The following is a 22,160-nucleotide window of genomic DNA, read 5'->3' on the forward strand; positions in this document are numbered from 1 at the left end:
TGCTTCAAATGAGTACCCCTATTTGTTATTTCCCTGTAAGTTATAATTAGGCCCAAGGGCGAGTATGCTGCAAGTTTGAAGTCTTGAGCATGTCTTATGCAGCAAAGCTGTGGAACTGCCCAAGTTTGTCCCATTAAAGCTGCATACAAAGCAAAGGCCTCCTTTCAGTTTCACGAGATACCTCACCTCCTCCATGTGCCTCTTGACTGACATCGGCAGGTGGAGCGGCACAGGATTGTAACGCAGTCCATGCTCATCCTGGGTGGAATTACTTAATTGGCCCAGTAGGATCTGGTTGGAGAGGGGATTCGTGCAGATCATGCCAGAATGCACCAAAAACGTCTCTTCTCCTGTCCATGACAGGGTTATCAGACTCACTCCCTTGAGCATTAAAGGTCCCCTCCCTCTTTCTCCACAAACCCCACTCCATCAGAAAGACCATCCCCGCACTCACCAAGGGTCAAACTCATGGATGATGCTCTCGAAGCGTATGACAGCAAAGAGCCTTGAGCTGAATCTGGCCAGCCAGCCCTAGAAGAGGATGGTGAAGGAGAGTAAGGACTGCCAGCCCGCCGGCTGAGAAAGCCCACCAGCCAGGGACCCTCCGGAAGTGGAGCTGCTCCTGGCGGCCTGGCCCGAGGAGTTGGAGGCGGCAGCTCCCTTCTGCGGCCGGCTCTCCAGCACTGCCTACACTGCCATGCTTGAATCCGGGGCTGTGGAGTCGGACCCGCTGTTGCGTGCTAGCCACTTTCCTCCGCTGCCAGCCCCACGTGCGCTCACTGTGCCGCCTCCAACGGCCACGGCCGCATGCTCTCTCTCCAGCCGCCACTAAGAGTCCTCTGTTTCTCGGTCAGCATCACACACCGGGGAAAAGGGGAGAGACCGGGGAGCAGGAGCGAAACGCTCCGCTGATAAGGAATGACATCTCCTCGGACAGGAGACGGGAGCGAGGAAAGGGGTATAGTCAAGACATAGTAAAAAGTCGAGACGTGACGTAGGCACTGACTGCGGGTGGGGGGGGGGAGGCACGGGATGAAAATAGTGCTCGAAGTAAAGGGGCCAGTAGCCATGGAAGGATACAAATGACGACATGGCCCTCACGAGGAGGGACTAACAAGCCTAAAACCAATCGGAAGGCAGCATTTAGGAACTTAGCCAACGAAAAAGATGGGCGTAGAGTGAGCAGAGCTTCCATGGAGCTTCCACGCCATACTGAATACTGCATGCCTCGCAAAGCGAGCAGCGCAGGCGCGCTGCCACTATCGGCTCGACCAAAAAATGTCCCCGAGGCAAGTTGAACTCCACACAGAATTCTTCAAACAGGAGCAATTCAGCATCCCGGTAAAGGTCTCTCACCTTCATCGACTCCGCCTCAATCCAAAGATCAAGGTCGCGCCAATTGACTCTCAGCATTTCTAGAGGCAGTTCTGGGGAATATGGTGGCTTAACTCGCATTTTCTGTAGCCCTCTGCTCCAGCATTTATTCTGCACTTTGAACTCTCGTGAGTCATATCTGGCCGCTCTATCTACTCTGAGAAACACCCACAGGAGGTACAAACCACCAAAGTCGAGTCTGAGCACAATTTACATTTAAAAGCAGTTCTGCAACACAGTTCTGCACTCCCATTAGTCTTACCAATTCCCTTGAACGACTAAGTACTCTAATAACAGTTTTTTGAAATTATGATGTTAAGTTTTTTTTTTAGAATTCTGAATTAACATTATCTTTAAAGTAAAATTATCTTAGCACTCATTAGGAGACATTCCAGCTTGCATTCACCCAAACGTGTGCACCCTAATTTCTGGCAGACCATATTTGCTTCAGTGCTTTTCTCCAAGTTTACTAAATCTCCTAATGGCTGGGGTGCATATTTAATCACTACAGCTTGCCCTTTTCACTTCTGTGCTATACCTATATACTGTCCTGTGTAATCTTCGGTGATTTACGCAATCCAATGTGTCCTACTGGATGTCCACATAACCAATCCTGTGCTATCTTCCATGCCGGGGCTGGATATTATCTTGGTTCCGCTTTAGAAGCCTCCTCTTCAGTGGTCAGCAGCCTTCCTTTCAGTGGTTTCTGCAAGTAATTCAGTATTGACAAGACATTTGCCTGGATTGAAAGGGATTTGAGATAACTATAGTAAGTTGACTAGAGGGTAGTGGATGGTAATAGAATTTTTTTATTTTCGCTTCTGAGTTGACGAGTGTGGCCTTTGCTATTGTCGCAAAGGTGTTTAATCGTTCTACTAAAGGCCTTTTTTGCTGTGTGGTCATTAATAGGTTAATATAAACTCTTTTGTTTGGCAGCGGTTTCTAAATGAAGTGGGGGGAACTGAGAGGTTGCAATCAGGGCACATACCCATGATGGTATATATTCCATTGCCATCATTCTCTTATTGAGTTTGAAAGGATTAAGTAACATTTCACATACTTTCCAGATTCCTGCTATTCACATCTGCAGTAACCAATTACCTACTGATATTTTCATTGCAGATTTCCAGTTTTTGGGTAGCATGAATTTGTACATCATCATCTTTCACTAGACAAAGTTTTTCTAAACATCTTAACACATCTGCAGATTTAACGTTGTTGAATATGATCATGAGAAAACACTAATATCAGCTCCTAGTATGCAGGAACAGAAAAGAAAAACTGAATTACAGAACTGTGCAACTGGGCAATTAATCAACATGTTACTATTTATATACATATTTAAAACGAAATACAAACAACAATTTAGTTATCTTTTAATAGCCGAATGGAGCTGGGTGTAGTAAAGAGCATATTATGTAACCATATTAAAATGTCACCACTAGTCTACACATTATTTCATTAAGCAGCGCAAGGGTAGAAATGCTCATTTTGTCACTTAATATTATGCTTTGTTAAGATTAAGGAAGACTGTAGAACTCTGTCCTACATTATACCAACCACAATTATTTCCTATCTATGATCAAGGAAATTATTACAAACCTGGACACAGGAAGAATCACCAGGCGAAGTGAGAAGGTGACTTTTTAATACCCATATTTAATAAGATGTGTAATAGCCACTTTTTGTAGGGTGGGATATAGTAAGCAGAAATATTAATGGTGAACCTCCGTTTTCTCTGCGGTAGTACAATAACAGCAAACATATGAATTATTATATGCATTACTATATTTGAGTGAAAGGGCTGAAAAAAAGAAGGGTACTGAAGTGGAATGTAATGTAAAAACCTTGGCTGGTCCAACTCAAATTCTACCATGCATTTACTTGACGAATACTTGTGAGAACATGAACTACTGCAACAGTGGTAAATAAGAAGTGCCCTGATCCCATTGTCATGGCTTTTAGGAAAGGACATTGTTACATAAGTAGATCAGCAGGCTAGCAGGCCCGGACAGAAATGGGATACCAGGAACTTTCTGGGAGGAGACAGGAGCACAGTTTTCCCTCTCACTACATCGGAGGAGGAATAGGGAAGAGGACGTGTGGAGAGTAGCTTTACATCAGTAGTGTAAGAGATGAGGAATTAATAAAGATGAGTGAATAGCCTTATGCCTGATGCAGTCTTTTGTGCAGTGTTATCCTTGCCAGCATCATAAGGAGAAATCTACCCAGAACACAACCCCTATAATTTTCTTTTATTCTTGGCATGATATACCTCATTGAAGTCTCTCTATGGAACAAGAGATGCACGAAACCAAAGGTGGTTAGAACAAAGCACAATGAGCAAATGACAATAGATCTTTGGTTCCTTTGATTTGTAGAACGTCTCTAATAGCTCCCCTATAAGTCTCTAATGTTCTGTTGTCCACAGCCAAACCCAATGCAATATGGTCTTTAATTAAGTCTCATATTAAATACCACCAGGGTCAAACTCCAGATCAAGTGGTAAATGTTTTCTTAAATCAGTTCTCTGATCACAGATCTCCTACCTGACATAAAAGATGAGGGATCTAAGACACGTGAATAAGGCACAGACTATCTAGGGTAGGGTAAACTTCAAAATGCAATACAAAATCACAGTATACAACCAAAATACAACACTCTTTCCTTTCCCAAACAAACAACAAAAATAGCAATGGAAATGCGACACAGGGGATAACCCAGAACACACAACGTTTCTTAAAACCACTCACGCCAAACATTTCAACAATATATGAAGGGGGCTAGGACACACCACCTATAACTAAGAAACGGAGAAGCCAAGAAACCGTATTTATCGGTGTGGATTTTGTCCAAGGTCAGGGAGTTAAACATCTTTTGATGCATTTACTTAGCTGAGCTTGTTCCATTTAGAGAAATCATTAATTCCCGACTGCCAGAGTACCTTGAACTTCCTCCACTGTTTACATAGACGTTGTAAAGATATTAAAGACCCATCGTTTGATATTTGCACACATTTTTATGATATATATTTATTAAATAAAGGCAGTCCAGGAGCACCATATTTTAAAGAACAGAGTAAAAGAAAACCTAAATAATTTGTTTTTGTGATTTTTAGTGTATGCCAACATCGTAGTTGAAAATCATTCACCAGTCAGAACACCATATAGAAAAAGAGCTAAAATAGGGTGTGTTTGAACCTTATTCAGAGGGTCACGGGGCAAGCAGGAGCTACTGGGCCCAAAAGTGGAGGTTGAGGACTTTTACTCCTGATATCCCGGGGTCCGACCTATTATGAATACTGAGCAACTAGGCCAAGTAGTTCTTCAACAGTCAACTCTAAGCGAGTCGAGCAGTCTAAGGCTTCTCGGGGCAAGAGGGTGAGAGGTTGACACAGGGGTAGGATGAAAACAGGCTCCCAACTCAAAATACGTTCAGCAGCAATAAACTTTTCACTGAAATACTTGTTTTTATGGAAAAAAAGGAGTATTTATATACAAACATAAAATAAAATAAAATACAACACCCACAAATAAAACACCCAGTCCCCTCAGGTCAGGGGTATATTGTTTTATAGGTGGGTCCCTGAGTCCCACTCCCCTCTTTTTAGCGGTAGTAGTAAATATAGGCAACATTCAAGTTAAGTCCCACTAGTACTCGTTGTCTCAGGAGTCCCCTTCTGACTCTTTTTGAAAGTCAAAAGTGTTCAAGTCCCAAATCACTATATGGCAGGCAAGTTCCTATTGTCCTGCACCAGCAGGATCTGACGGATTGGAGCCTCCGAGTGCGCCTCCTTAACGGGCACTATAGCTACAGCAGCTGTCTCTGGTAAGTTCCTCACAGATGGCCTGTGAGGGGCAGCAGTCGGGTGCCTTTGAATTCCTCACAAGCAGTCTTGCGGAGGCAGCGGCCAGGGAGTCATCAATGCTCATCCAATGCTATGTTTCTTGGGATCCTCCGTGCAGGTGGGGGAGGTGAGGTTGCAATGCTCCTGGTGCTGGTCCTCCGACAGAGCTGGAGCCTGCCTGGGTTACTACGGCTGCCTTCTCACGACGACTGTCTAAACTAGACTACGCTCCTTGTCTTGAGTCGGTGACCCCCCACTCCTAGACTATATACACAGGCCACACCCAGATCAGCACAGCAGCAATCTTCATGGTGGTCCCACCTGGCATATGGGGCATGGACCGATCGGCACCCCAGTACTTCTTCACGGTCTCACCACCTGGCATATAGGGTCACCAATGTAGTTACTCACACAGGCTATGACCTGATTGTCTCAGCTCCTTTTTAAACAACAAGGGGACCCAAATAAAGTCTGCCTGGGACCTGGGGAATCAGTTATTCTAAGCAACAATGGTCCCTAGGAAAGGGTGAACAAAACTGATAAATACAGACCCAGTAAGTGCTGTATTAGTTAAACGTGTCCAGCCGGACAGAGGTTCAATGTTTAATTTTTCAGCAATTCTTGGAGATATGTACAAGACAATATACTGAGAGTGGGACACAAGCCTGCATTCCACTACAGAAACGTAGAAACATACAAAACATATAGTCTGGGAAACATTTAAGCAAGGCTCAGGCAACGCTCACGGTTTGTTTTCAGGAGAAAAAATCACAGTTATAGGTAAACAAATCGCAATGAACACCTCTACATGACAAATGGTAACATCATAGTGTATGTATGAGGTGTTTTAGGGTGTCGACTGCATTTTGATCGAGGAGACAAACATGTGGATCATCTTCGGGACATTAAATAAGAATGCCTGTATTCTAGGTGCCTTAAATTACTATATGAACAAAACAGTTTGGGAGAAAGAAGGGATTATCGGGAGAAAAACAAGAAGATTGGAATTAGGAGGATATATCTTGACAACGTAACCTAGTTTAGTTTGTATGTCATTCTGGAAAAATAGCACCTCTAGAGACTAACATTCAATTGGAACAACCTGCAAGATTAGGCCAAATAACACGGAGTTCAGCATTGAAAGATGGCGCAAGAAAGTGGCAAAAAAGACTTTTCAACAAGTGCTGCGTCAACAAGTAGGTATTGTGACAACGTGCATATTTACAAAAAACGGCGCAGTGACTTAGTGAAAACAATATTGGTTCAACACTATTATGAGACCTCTGTAGCTTTTTTCTAATTACTGACCCCAAATTTAGAGATTTAAGAGAGAGAAAGAGTGACTTAATAGCAGGAATGGAAAATAAAGTCCATTGTCACATGAGTTACGCAAGAGAATGGAGGGGACACGGTTAAGAGAGATACGGCAGTAGCGATGAATCATGCCGAAGTCAGGCGTTAGGTAATGCGTTAAGAAACCTGCAGCTGCATGCGTGCATGCAACGTGAATGTGCGGGAGCTTACCGTGGATTTATACGTCGGTGAGTAAGGGTAGCGGGAATGTCCTCAATGGGAGTGGCGGAGGTAGAGGTCGCGATGTAAAGTTAGGAATTTAGCGTGATGCTGAGGCAGGAAGGAAGGGAAATAATTAAATTGAATGAGTGAAGGGACTCACATGACTAAAAGCGCGTATTGTCACAGCAGCACCTCTTCACGACGGTTTCACCTAGAATACGGAGTAGCCGTCTTTTCCCTGCACACAGACAATGGCCCGATCGGTGCAGCAGCTGCCTCCTCACACCTCACTACAGGGAGCCAATCGACAGTATCACCAATGGACCTCACTCTCTTCAGCGCTCTCCTCTTCCTCACAGGACACACTGGCCTTAGCAAGCAGGCAGGCACTGGTACTCCAGGCTCAAGGGGCAGGTGGTCTATAAGTCCTTCGGGACCTACCCTCACCCAGCTGGAAGACTGCAAGGCCTAAGCCCGCATTCCTGGTCACAGGCAGAAGTCTTGCAGAGCTTCTCTTCCTTCTCTTCCTTGCACAGCCCGACTCACTGCTTGACAGTTGAGAATTTTGGGGGCCTCAAGCTCCCCTTCTCATAGCCTATCTCCACACATCAAATGTGATTTAGAGTCTAAGTCTTACACATTTATGTTGGGGGGGGGGGGGCTGCTTCATTTTGAAGTGCCCTCTCCTTTGCCCTAGCTCCAGAAAGCAGCCTGTCGCAGCAGGAGCACATTGCAGTCCACAACACAGGCCATGGAATTGACTACAGGTTCATGCCTCGATGTTAGCTACAGTGAAATGTGCATCAAAAGGTTACCCTAAGGCCTCAGCCCTACTCTTTATGATTCACTTATCTGCCACACCTCCTTCCCGAGATGTGCCCACACACTTCCTTGTCACTTTACTCTAAATCACAGAGCACACTTTGAAATGTACTGAAGATACTGGCTCTCCCTTCCTCTTCTGTGTCCTTCCCAGCTCACAGTAATGCAGCAATCCACAAATCTGTCTGGGGGGAGTCCTCTACCTTCTCATGTTAGCCCTGGGTCTCTCAAAATGGAACCCACAATCTTCTTGTACTGTAACATTCACAAGCACCCACACACCAATACACCCAGCACATGCATATAACCATACACGCACTGCACAGCACTGTACCATACCTATACCATACCATTCAAAGGCACACATATATCCAGCTCATGTATAACACACCAAACCGATGTAGGCCAGGGAAGCACATAGCAGGACGATGTAGGCTAATGTTAACCACATAGCAGCAGAACTTTATATGAGTGAGCCTGGAGGCCTCACTCCAGTTAAACAAGTAAAAAGGACCTGTTCCCTTTTACTGATCACTACACGGTATGTTGCCACCAACGTACTTGAACTGCTTAACTCCTGGCAAAAGCAGTAGCCTTTCACCACTATGAGGGTAGGGCTTTGGGCACCCCTCCCAATCCTAAAATACTGCAATCTGTGAGGCAGGCCTATGTGATGGCGCACGGCGATGGCCCTTGTTCATCCATGACAAAATAGTTCAGCATCAGAGATCCGGACATCATTACAGTTGTGGGCACTCAGGTCAGGGGTGCAAGTCCATCACCATGCGAGGAACTTTCCCATCCTAACGGACGCCCCTCCCAGATCAGAACACACTGAAGCAACTCCTAACATGGAGAGGATGGGTGGTCTGATTGGTAAAACCGACGGGGGAGCATTCCAGTGGTTCAAACCGACTCTGCTCCACCACAAAGTCTAACACTTGCAAATAAATAAATCATCTTAACAACTTGGGGTGCTCTCCCTTTATAGCCATCAATCATTTCAGTGGCTTATGAGCCATCTGCACGACAAACTAAGTGCCAAACAAGTAAGGACAGAACATACAAAAGGGCACACAACAGTGCTTAATTTGTACAAAACATAAGTGCTCTCATCAGGAGGCCGCTGCAACTTGCACCACTCATTGACCCTGCCATGCTACCAATGATAGTAACAACACAACTACTAACCATCTCACCACTACAAGTATGAAAATTCAGACTATTTCATGCCCTCAAAGCTAGAAGAATGGGGTGGGCAGTAGGTAATAGTCATTTTTAATGTAAATGGAATTAGTAATTTTGTTGTGGTCATCTCTAAATGAGCTAGACTGCACCACCTTGTGCACACTGTCACAAACGCTGGTGTGGACAATTAAGTGCTGGCGCTGGTGCTGAGCACCGGAAACCACTGGCTCAAATTAAGCACTGGGCCACATATGGCAAAGCACTTCTTCTCAATAGCCACCCATTTCTGGTCTCTGGGCAGTAACCTACTACTAATAAAGGCTACGGGATGCTCTCTACCTTTCTAGTCCATTTATGCTCCACACCACTCCTACTCCCTTTTCAGAGGCAGGGTAAAATGAAAGGCTGACTATAGTCATGGGCTCTTAGTACTGGTGCAGTGCTTAGTGCCTTCTTCATTACCTCAAATCCTTTCAGATACTACTCAGTCCATACCACAACCCTGGGCTGCTTCTTGAAGGCCAAAGCAGTCAGTGGGGCAACTATAGCTCCATATTTTGCCACAAAGTTCCTGTAATACCAGGTGAATTCTAAAAAGGTCCTCATCACAGGCTGGCTAGCACCTCCCACTCCATGACAGACTAAATCTTGGCCTCCAAAGGGTAAATCTTCCCGTTCCCCACTTCATGTCTAAGGTAGACTACAGAGGACTGCCCCACCTGCCAACACCTGTTCTAGGTGTCTAAGGTAGTCCTTCCATGAATTACTAAACACAGCAATGTCATCCAGGTAAGCCACACAGAACTCTTCCAGTCCTGCAGGGAACATGATTCACCAGGCAATGAAAAGCTACAGGAGTATTCTTCAACCCAAATGGCATTACCTTGAACTGATATAGATCCTCTGGTGTAGAGAATGCACCATTCTCCTTAACATTTTGTCAGATCCAAGGTGGCCAAATTCTTTACAGCACCTAAACCATCCACAGGATCATTTGCTCTTGGAATTGGTTGGGTATCGGTCTTGCTTACCTCATTGAAGGCTCAGTACTCCATACAGAAACGCAAGGTTGTAGACCTTTAATTGGGAAATAGCACCACAGGACTAGACCACATACTTCGAGACCTCTCAATGACTTCCATGGCCAACATTTGGTCCAACATTTTGGCAACTTTGCCTCAATGTATCCCTGAGAACAGTCAGAATTTCAGTGCATTCTACTCTTAACTGGCAGACTTACCTCCTGTGTTTATGTCATGCACATAGACAGGTGTCAACCCTGGAGTCAAAAAAGAAGCGGTTGGCAAACAATCCTAACACCTCTTTACACACTCTGTGCCGCTCAGAAGTTAACTAAGTGGTTAGCTGAACCCCTTCCACAGTGCCATCCTTTATGTCACTATGCACCAGTTCAGGAAGAGGCTCACTGTCTTTCTCTACTTCCTCTGCCATAACCAGGACATTCACTGTGTGATTTCTCCGTAGAACATCCTCTTGGGTTCCCTTGTGGTACCTGTGTTGACAAAGTAGTGAACCTCAGAAACCTTCTTAACTACCTTATATGACCCACAATATTTGTCCTCCAAAGCCCTGGGACAAATAGGCTATAGCACCAACACCGCCTGACCTTCCTGACACCCCAATAGTGTAGCTTTCTGGCCGTGCAACCCCTTTATCAGTGCTTGGCTGGCCAATCACATTGTTCACCACATCCTTCTATGGAGAATCTGAGGCTCCTTCCCACCCTTCTCTGACTAAAGTGAGTGGACTGCACTGGGTGCACATTCAGAATCTCAAAGGGACAGAGCCCTACCCCCTTTTGCGGAACCTATTGGTAGGCAAATAAGTGACATGGTAGGAGAAGATCCCACTTCCTCCTGAGGTTCCCTAGCTGACTTCTCATCAGGCGCTTCAGTATCTGGTTAAACCACTTGAATAAACCATTGGTTTGTGAGTAGTATGAGTTGGAAAAGTGCTCTGTCACACCAGCATGCTCCCACATCTCTCTCATAGAAGAAGAGATGAAGTTGGTTTCTCTGTCAGAAATTACTATAATTGGAAATCCAACGCTAGAAAAGATCCCCAGGAGAGCTCTTGCTATCCCTCTTGCAGTCATGCTCTTCAGAGGTAAAGCTTCCGGGTACCTGGTGGCAACATCCAACACAGCGAAGATAATCTTATTGACTAATTGTGAAAGGGAGGGTGGTCAAATGGACAAATTATGTTTTTCCCCACCCGTCCAAATGGAACACCTACAACTGGTAGAGACACTAATGGTGCTTTAGTCCTCCCTCCTATGTTATCAATCATCTGGCAAGTCGGACAGGTTCTATAAAACGTCTGTATGTCTCTGCACACCATAGGCCAGTGGAACCTATCCTAGGTCTTTCTAACCCCCAAGTGTCCTGCTAATGGCAAGTCAAGGACCAGTGACAGCAGGAAGGTCCTGTACACTAATGGCACCACCAGCTTCTTGCAAGTTCCAACAGGAAAGTCCTGTGCACTAATGGAACCACTAGCCTCTTGCTAGTTCCTGGTTCAGGATTCACTCACTCACTATAAAGTAGGCCATCCTCCCAGCCAACATAGGGTTTCCTTACCACTCCTCTGCTGACCGGTTCCTGGGTTTCTTTATGAAGTTCCACAAACAAACGGCACTCTTCCTGTGCCTTGTGGAAATCTTCTGAGGTAGCCCACCAGCAGCTAGAAAATCATTCAGCTCAGGAATTGACCCAGACTCCAGCACCTGGTCTGCTTCAGGAGCCTGATCCCCCCTCCCTCTGGAGAAGCGAGGATCTCCATGGCCATTGCCTTCCCAGAGACCCTGCAGATCAAAAATAATGATCCCACCTCGAGATTGATGCTTAACCGGTGCTCTGGTCAACATAGCTGACGTGGCCCACGCCATAAAGGCTTCTGGTCCTGGCATCAAGTCAGGGGGAAACAAATCATTGCCCAAGAGACATCCAGCACCTTGTTCTTCCCTTACCCCAACATTCAATAATGAATGCCTTGCATTGAGCTCAATCTCAACCCTGGCAAGCGGAAACTTCATAAAAGTTTACCAGACCTGCATGTCTAGTGACTTAAATATTCGACTCAACCCAACTATAATGCTCTTGACCCATAAACTGGTTTCAAATTATGTGATCCTGAGCAAATATTTGTTGAACAGCCAATGTTTTCATTATCACACACGAGCACCCTCAAAGTATGTAAATTCAGCATGTCTGCTGTATTAAAAATCTATTTTGTTTGATTTAATAAAGATAACTTTTCCTCTATATATAATACAAATCTAGCCAGATAGAGGATACAAATGACCCCGAGTAGTCTCTTAGTTTGTTAAAAGCATTGTGAACAGGGCGGGGCAGGAAAGTTTCGCAAATCATGTTTAGAAATGATAACTTTTTAATACATATATAACTAAAACACAAAGTGGTAGCACATTGTCATTTGCAGTCAGCACATTTTCAATTGAAATGGACCCAAAATGTCCCACTGACATGCAGTTTTACTGATAAAACTATATAGAGCAGAAACAATAATGTTTGGAAATTGAGTTTCCACAAATACCTGCCATTTGCACATCACCAAGTAAAGTGTTCTGATTGCATCACACTTCTGAATTACAAAAAATTGTGCTTTCATAATTCCGGATACATTTTTAAATATTTGTATTATTAATTTACAAGCTATCTATATTTTTTGTTTTAAAAAAAACTGACACCCAACAGCCTTTTGTTTCAAAATGATTGTCAAACAGCTCTCTTTATCAAATCCTCTAACAGTTGTAAGAGAAAGAAACACCATTTTACAGGACAAGATCAGCATCAATTAGTAAAAAGACAACTGACATTTGAATTCTGTCCTTGAACAGACAGCAAATATGTTAAGATACAAACAAGATTTAAAGGCATCTTCATTTCTAATTCACTTCCTGAACGAACAGAACACATGTTCCTTTCCAGCTTAAGCTTACGGACCAGTACATCTTAAAAATAGCTCGACCTGATAAAATCTGAGTCGCGATAGCAAGTGGATGAGTAGATTTGTGGAGGTCTGTAATCTATGCCCTCTCCACAGGCTATCAAACCTGTATCTTTTCTGCCACGGAGTACCTCCTTAGGCTTAAGGTACATTATCTCAACCATTGTGCAGAAGGCTCCAGTATCCCTCAGCGCATGGACTTTCCTCCCATTGACACTAACTCCCTAAACAAACCCCATTGTGTTAGGATGAATGTGCTTCAGAGCAACTGGGCCCTCTCTGGTCCCTTCACCCACATGCAACATACTTGCTATCACTGGTCTTTGACCTGGCAATTTCTCTTGAAGTGTTCCACATGGCGTCACTTGCAGCAAGTCATCACCTCGGACTAGGAAGAACTTCCTTGTCCTCCCTTTTTTTGATGCTCCTTCCTGGACACACCATTGCCATTTCACTTGGGCCCTCCTCAAGTCTCATGGGAATTACCCTGAACGTTACCCTCCAGTTTGGAACCAGTCTGTGGAGAATACCTCTCCCCCTTTAGATTAAAACTGTGTTGTTATAGCCCCTTCTCAAGACTGTTAGCTAACCATTTGTCGGCCACCATCACAAGCTTGTCTGGCTTCCCCACATGCTTCACTCCCCAGAATCAACTTCAGCCTCATCCCTTTTGCCCCGTGTCTCAAACTGGTCTCTAATTAAATTATGGGCCTCTTCTGTCTGAAAGAAGGCAGACAAAAGCTCATAACTAATGATATAAAGGAGAAAGAAAGAGGGGTTGAAAGAAAAGGGAAAGAATGGAACGCTGAAAGGAAGGAAATTTGAAAGCAAGGAAGGGTGAAAGGAAGGTAGTAGGGTGATTGGAAGGATGGATGGGTGGATGAGTGAGTGGATGGATGAGTGAGTGGATGGATAAGTCTGTAAAAGGATGAGTGAATCAATAGGTGGATGGACAGATGAAAGAATGGCAGAGTAAAGGGAAATTTGAGCGAGTGGATGGATGGAGGAAAAGCTTTATTGATGGATGGGTAAGTCAAAGGATAGCTGTATTGATGGATAAATGTATGGATGGACACATGCATAGATGATGGATGTGTGAACAGATGACTGGATGGAATGACCAGTGGATGGATGGAATGGTGAAAGACTGAATAAATTAATGGCAGAATGTAAAGGTGAAATGGTGGATATCAGGAAGTGGATGGAATGGTGAAAGGATGAATGGATAGATGCTTTGGATGAAAGAGACTTAGGATTTCTTTCAGGAAGTGTCAGTCTCCCTTGCTTGGTGCTATTGAAGCTTTGGTTCTTTGGGTGACATTCAGGTTAAGTCCTACTAGTAGTCCAAATCTCAGGAGTCTCACTCCAATTCTCTATGAAAGTCAAAAGTGTTCCAGCGCCGAAGTGCTATATGGAAGGCAAGTTCCCCAGGGCTGTCGGCCCCATAAATCAACTGCACCTGTACCAGCAGGATCCGAGCGACAGGAGTTTCCGAGCACGCCCCCTTCACAGGCGCTGAAGCTGCAGGTGCTGTCTCTAACAAGTTCCTCGTGTGGCCTGGGAGGGATAGCAGTCAGATGTCCTTGAGTTCCTCACACATAGTTTTACAAAGTCAGCAGTCGGAGGGTCCTTGATTCTCCTCCAATGCTGGTAAGTTTCTTTGGGGGCGGGTGGACATTGCGATGCTCCAGGTGCTCAACTTCAGTCGGGGCTTGGATCATTACAGTGGCCTCCTCCTGATGACGACTGGTCTCGACCCGACCATGTTCCATGCTTTGTCCCGGTGCTCCTCAAGGCATACAGGGTTACTGTCCCTACTTTGTGCAGCAATCTTCACAGCGGCTCCACCTGACACACAGGGTCACCGACTTATCCCGCACATTGGATTATGGCCGATTTGCATGGCAGCGTTTCTTTATTGCGGCACCACTTGGCATACGGGGTTGCCAACATAGGTCCACACACGGGCTTCAGCCCGATTGGCACTGCAGCACTTCACAGCAGCTCTACCTCGCCGTCTTATAACTTGTACATGGGTGATGAGATGATTAGTGCAGCATCAGTCACAGCTCACTTCAAGGTGGCCCTCCTCCAGCATACGGGGGTCGCAGACTTTTCCCTGCACACGAGCAAAGATCCGCTAGGTGAAGCAGCTGCCTCCTCATACCTCGCTACAGGTATGCAATTGACAGGATGCACCCCCAGATTTCGCTCCCTCCAGTGCTCTCTTCTTTCTCACAGGGCACACAGGTTTTGGCAATAATGACAGTGCATCTGAATATACTAACTGATGTGATAATGCCCTAGGTAATTTTAGCTCACCTATGTTTGATCCCCTAGCTGCACGAATAGCTCCCTCTGAAAGTCTGGACCCATCCAGAAGCATTTCATTCTGGATGAAGGATTTTATGCTGAAGCAGTTCAATCTGTGGGTGAGAGATCTTTTTCAGACCCCAAAGGGGATTTCAACAGTGAATTAAGGACTATGCTGGATCTCCATCTTGGTCCTCACCACGTAGTATTTGCCTATTGAGTTCTACAGAAGAAAAGGTCTGGAGGAAAGTGCGCCTTTTTGCTTGGTTGCCCCCACTTTTTGCCAAACTGCCAACCAGGTACCCAGGGCCTATGTTCTTTCCCTAAACTGTACTGTTACAAAACCCAATTGGCAACTCTCTGGCCACATGTAAGACTTGTAAAAGGTACCACAGGTACCAAGGGCACTATGGCCAGGGAAGGCCTCTAATGGCTGCAGCACTTATTGTGCCACCCTTAGAGAGCCTGTTTCTTTACACACACACATTGCCATTGCAGGCTGCGAATTTTGGTGCAGAACAAAGTGAAGAGTCGCCATGGCACACACCCCTGTGTCCCATGCCTACAAACCACTGCCCTTGCATAGGTAAGCCACCCCGCTAGCTGGGTGCACTATACCAGTGAGGGTACAGATGCATGAGCCCTATGCCCCTACAGCGTCTAAGTCAATTCTTAGACATTGTAAGTGCAGTAATGCCATAAAGAGTATATAGTGCTGGGAGTTTGTCATTACGAACTCCACAGCACCATAATGGCTTTACTGAAAACTTGAAAGTTTGGTACCAAACGTCCCCACACATTAAACCCACACGGATGCCAGTGTGGAATTTAATTAAAATGCACTCAGAGGGAATCTTAGAGCTGCCCCCCTGAAAAACAACCCAAGTCTAGTGTCCTGGCTGAATGGCTGCTCGCCGGCTGCCACCACCAGACTTGTTTCTGGACCCGCTCTCTAGGTCCTGAAACAAAGCACATCCTGGGACTAGGTGCCAAGCCTCCTCCCCCAGGATGGGCAGGGCCCACGAAGGTGATGCTTCAAAGGCTTGACGCCTTTGGGAGCTAATGCAAAAAAGGGGACCCCCTCTGAGAGAGATTAAGGTCAGGGAGAAGAGGGGAAACAACGGTCAATATAATAAACAATGATAACTCCCTCACAACCTATATTTCTTTAGTCTTATATCAAAAATCTAGTATGGGTTAAACATATAAACAATGTCAGAGCAAATCAACATTGTATTTTGTTTTTTATAGTTTATTATTCAGAGCAATTGTATCAAAATCCATTAATTTTTTCTTTTTTTCATAGAACAAAGTACATACATATATATTTTTTTTTTAAATGTTCTTTTTATACAAAATAATATATGAACCAATGCATTGAAGACTTATGTGAAAATACAACACTGTGCTCTGGACCCCTCAATGAAAAAAGATATATAGACAAATCACAGTTGTCAGACTCACTCAATCTAACCTGGCACACTCATACATAACCCAAACCATCATACACATCTGGTTCAGACGGAGACATAGAACTAATAAGTCTCCACAACCATGTTGGATGGAATTGTTCAACAGGGTCTGTAACAATAAGGGCGACGAGCGTTTCGGTGGGGTATGACAGATGGAAAATCACCATCCTCAGGTCCTTCCCAATTAGTATGGTTTAACATAACAATGAAGGGGGAACAGATCGTACTGGTATATAAGCAGTTATCCGATGGATGTAATATGTAAGACGGCTATAGTGTTTTCCAACACTGCCTTGTTGCACCTATGCAGGCTAGTACAATCTCATTTGTTCTAGTTTTATGCTGACATTCTTTTTTTTTTTTTTTTTTTTGAAAACCTTTATTTCAGAATTCAGGACACAGCTATTCAGCCGACAGCCCGGAGGTTCGGCAGCATTAAGAGTTGGATACAATGATGTGTCCTCAATACAGTTCAAAGAGTAATGCAAAGGTCCAATTTTAAGTAAATACTGAAAAAACTCACAACAAACCCCAGCAAGGCAAGGACATTGAAAGCCCATGGCGAAAGCCCCCAGGGGAGGCAGGACCCCACTCGTCTACTAATTACAAAACTGTGTACGGAGGAAGAGGGGGGACAGCAGAGGCCCAAAGCGGTTCCCAGAACCCAACTGTGCTGGAAAGTAGGTCAGGGGGAAAGCTGTTCCTCGGGAGGTTCCAGATCCGGGGCAAGACATATTCCCCCCCTGTATTGGTTCCACCGCCCCCAGATGGCATGCCACTTCCGGGGGCGACCTCTAGAGCAGTAGACCGTCTTCTCCCTAAACATGCTCCAGTCCATGTTCTCCTTCCACGCGGTCAGTGTAGGGGGTCCCGGGGAGCCCCACAATCGCGCGATATCCCTTTTTGCTACCATGTTACCCAGAGTCACCCATTGGGTCTGCGCCTCATCGAGGTCAGTGGGCCCCCAGACGTTCAGGAGGCAGCACCGCGCCTCCGGCTGTACCGCAGTGCCCGTCACCTCCCCCATGACTGCATGGACTCTCCTCCAGAACTCCACAATGGCACTACATTCCCAAATGATGTGCAGGAAAGTACCCACCATACCACATCCCCTTCTGCACAGGCCGTCCTCCGAGAATCCCATGTGGACCAGTCTTGGCCCCGTCACGTACACCCGGTGCAGTATTTTAAGCTGCACCAGCCTCAGGCGCGACGGGATCGCAACCTCCTTAGGAGAAGAAACCGCTGACTGCCAGTCCTCATTATCCAACTCAAGGCCATCCCTAGTCCACTGTTCTCTCAGCCCCAAAAGCATGTCTGCCCGGACGTTAATCAACTTCTTATATATAAGCGAGATCGTGCTCTCGGGCATATGACCATCAAGGACTCGGTCCTCAAGGGGAGAGGACTCCGGCACCTTCTCACCCTCAACGAGGACTGATCGGAGGGCATGACGCAGCTGGATATACCTGAAATACTCTGAGGGCCCTAGCTCATACTCAGTCTGCAACTCCTCGAAGGACTTCACCCTCCCCTTATGCAGCACATCTCCCACCTTGGATATACCTATCAGGTCCCACTTATCAAAGCCCTTCGTATGCCAGAGTCTTCCCAATCTTTCCGATTCAAACAATGGGGTAGCGAGGGTGAGCCTACCCTTCCAGCCCAACGAGTCAGTCGCCATCTTCCATACACGCACCGCCACGCCTGTGGGCCCCGTAAGGGACGAGTCTAAGGACAGCGAATACAACGCCCTGTAGTAGTTGCCGCCACGCAGCAGCCACCTATCCATGGCATATCCAGGGCTGAGGGCAGGGCCATAAAGCCCATGGTTGATCGCGCTCAGCTGCGTGGCCCAGTAATACCTTCGGATGTCCGGGAGCGCGATGCCCCCATCGTACCATGGGAGCGTCAACTTTGAAATAGCTATTCGCGGCCGCCCATCCCACAGCAACGTCCGCTGGAGGCCTTCGACCTCCCGAAAGTATTTGGCCGGTACCCAGTCCAAGGTGTTCTGGAGGGCGTAAAGGAAGCGGGGAAGAGACATCATTTTGAACAGGGCCGCACGCCCAACAAGGGAGAGCGGCAGCCTCCGCCAACCTTCAACATCTCGCCTCAAGCGCGCCAAGGGGGGGAGCAGATTCCTCTCATAGCGCACAGCAGGATCCATGGATATAAAAATCCCCAAATACACGAAACCCTGCTGGGCAACCTGTATCGAACATGTTCTAGGGATCGGTGGGACCTCGCCACTAAGAACGTACAAGTACGATTTGCCCCAATTAATCACAAGCCCCGAGTTCCTACCGAACGATGCGAGTACGTCACAGACCACTATAAGTGACTTCTGAGGTGAGGCAAGATACAGCAGGATATCATTGGCATAAAGTGAAATACGGTCCTCGTGATCAGGCGACCACCGAAGGCCCCGTATATCGGGGTGCCAACGTATCCACGCAGCCAACGGTTCAAGGGCGAGGGCGAACAACAGAGGCGACAGGGGACAACCCTGCCGAGTACCCCTACCAAGCTGAAACGGAGTAGATGCCCGACCATTCACCACAACATTCGCTAGTGGCCCCTCGTAGAGCAACCGAACCCAACTCACAAAACCGCGACCGAAACCAAACTTGGCCAGCACGGCCCATATGTATGCCCACTCCACCGTGTCAAAGGCCATCGTGGCATCAAGAGATGCCACAATAGCCGGTTCACGCAGCGTGCCCGCCCTGGCGATGACGCCATGAAGACGCCTAAGGTTTAATGCTGTGTTTCGGTGCGGGATGAAGCCAGATTGATCCGGGTGTACCAAATCGCCAAGTACCCTAATCAAACGAGTAGCCAGGAGTTTGGCCAGAATTTTCGGCTCAGCATTGAGGAGTGAAATGGGCCGATAGGAAGCGCACCTATCTCGGGGTTTACCCTCTTTATGTATGACCACGATCGACGCCAGCCGCTGATCGAACGGAAGGATCCCATCCCCCCGCGCCTCCAAAAACATGGCTCGCAGGTGAGGGGCGACCCTATCCGGGAACAGTTTGTACAGGTCGATCGGCAGTCCATTCGGTCCAGAGGCCTTACCCGAGTTTAAAGCGCGAATCGCCCCCGCCACCTCGTCAACCGTGATGTCACCATCCAAATCGTCCCTATCTATGTCAGAGAGGCAGGGCAACTCGATATCACGGAGGAGATCAGACGAGTCCTCGGGCGGCCTGTCCGACACCGAGGAATAAACCCTACGAAAATACTCCGCGAAACACTTCACAATCCCCTCAGGTTCCACAATCGCCTCTCCCCGCTCTCCCGTCAACTCTGGCACCACTCTATTGACCCGTTCCTTCCTGTCCAACCACGCCAGGAGTTTCCCTGCCTTATCACCAACGTCATATAGGCGGCCCTGTTGTTCCCTACTAAGGGTCTTAGCGGCGTTCGTCACCAGGTCCCTATACTCCGCCTGCTTCAAGCAAAGCTCGTGCAGTGAGGACTCTGTAACCTCCTCCTCCATAGCCCCCTCAAGGGCCGCGATCTCCTCCTCCACTTGCCGCACCTCGCCATCCCTCCGATTCTTGGCAGCCACCACCAGGGAGAGGGCTTCCCCCCGAAGGACGGTCTTAAAAGCTTCCCACAGCGACACCGCCGAGTCCACGGTTCCCAGATTGTCCTTAAAGTAATTATCTACCTTCTTTACCAGGGCGCTGCGCATCTTGGGGTCTCGGAAATACCATGGGTTGATGGGGGCCACCCTCCCTCCTCCCTCCCGATCTAGATCCAGCCGGATCCACACTGGCGAATGGTCAGAGATGCCGCGTGCCATGTGCCTCGCCTCGGATATCAACGAGGCATGTGCGGCCAGAGTGAGCAGGTAATCAATCCTGGAGAGGCTACCATGCGCCCCGGAGTGAAACGTGTATTGACTCTGTGTGGGGTGCCGGAGCCTCCAGCAGTCTATCAGACCAAACGTATCCAGGAAGTCTGGAAGCCATTTCTGAGCCCCCCCTGTGTCCCTGGGCGGGTATCTATCCAACAGTCCGGAGCCCACAGCGTTGAAATCCCCTCCCACCACCAGCATGGCCCCCGGGAGAGTCAGCAAAGCCCTGCCCAGTTCAGCAAATGTGGAGGCCTGCAGGGCCGGCGGGACATAAACCGAAACCAAAACCAAAGTCCTTCCATCCCACCGCCCCGCCACCGCCACAAACCTCCCCCTATCATCAACAATGGTGGAGTCCACCTCAAAAGGCAACGATGCTCTAACGAGGATGCCCACACCCCTAGACCCAGAAGAGAATCCCGAGAGTGCAATGAATTTATACCCCTTCCTATTCAGGGCATAACACGTATTACCTATGAGATGCGTCTCCTGCAGCAGGACAACATCTGGCATTGAGCGTTTCAAAAATTGCAAAACAATCCCCCTCTTGATGCGATCCCCCAAACCATTAACATTCCAGCTTATAACACTTAAGCCCCTACCCCCCATCCTCAAACGGAAAGAGGCCCACCCCACACCCGAGGAGCCACCATGGAACAGCCCTGAGGATAATCATCATGCCTTGCAGAAATAAACCCCCCAACAACAAACTCAAAATCCCCAAAACTCCCCCCACCCTGCACCCCTGCTGCAGCTTACAAAGCCCCCCCAACTTGCAGTGTGCCTGTCGCCCTACAAAAACAAAAAATCTACAAAAAGTACCCTAAGGGAGGAAAAGAGCACCCCTCGTCCTCCCGCAACCCTCCACAGTTACTGCACGCCGTTCGATTCTTCAAGTATGGTCAAAGCAAGTCAGGCCGGCTCTGAAATATCAGCCCTGTCCATCCCGGCCACTGTCTCCATGCTCGGCTGTGTCGTCCCCCGTCCGTCTCCGGGGCAAAGCGTCCAGCCATTCGTCGGCCATAACAGGAGAGTCAAAAAAGAATGTCCGATCTTCATGCACCACCCGTAGTCTGGCAGGGAAAAGCATGGCATACTTCAGATCCAGTTCCCGAAGTCTCCGCTTCACCCCCAGGAAGCTCTGTCTCTGTCTCTGCACCTGCTGGGTGAAGTCCGGATAAAAATTCACCGACGCATTCTGGAAGGGGACTGGGCCCGTCACCCTCGAAGCTTGCAGGATAGCGTCCCGATCTCGAAAATGAAAGAGCCGGGCGACAATCGGCCGCGGCGGGGCACCCGCCTTGGGCCGCCCGCCCGGCACCCTATGGGCCCTTTCCACCGCAAAAAACTTTCCAAGGCCCTTAGGCTTCAGATGATTGAGGACCAGATCCTCCACCAACAGGTCCGCCGAGGCCTCATCCGAGGACTCCGGGACCCCGATGACGCGCACGTTGTTGCGCCTGGCCCGGCTCTCGAAGTCCTCCAGCCGGCGGGCAGCGAGGTCACTCTCGGCCCTCAACTTCCGAACCTCGGTCTTCAGATCCGCTACATCATCAGTGAGGCCCGTGGTCTTGTGGTCCAGGTTCTTGACGCGTTTGTTCGTCTTGCCCAGATCCGAGCGGATCAGATTGACATCTACCAGGATGGCATCCACCTTATGCGCCAGGGCCTCGAACTGTCTCCCCATCGAGGACTGCATCCCGTCGAGCGCACCCATGACATCCTGGAGGGAGAGCTCCGGTGTCCCAGGCGAGTCCTCCTTCTGGGCATC

At 47.6% G+C, this 22,160-nt stretch overlaps 1 protein-coding gene across 2 annotated transcripts in view; it reads right to left on the reverse strand.

Moving 5' to 3' along the window:
* The window catches only part of ARHGAP8 (Rho GTPase activating protein 8), a 968,737-nt gene that overhangs the window by 56,731 nt on the left and 889,846 nt on the right, over positions 1-22,160 (reverse strand). The window lies entirely within an intron of this gene.

Source organism: Triturus cristatus, chromosome 4_1 (assembly GCF_964204655.1).
Source record: "Triturus cristatus chromosome 4_1, aTriCri1.1, whole genome shotgun sequence".
Taxonomy (NCBI): Eukaryota; Metazoa; Chordata; class Amphibia; order Caudata; family Salamandridae; genus Triturus; species Triturus cristatus.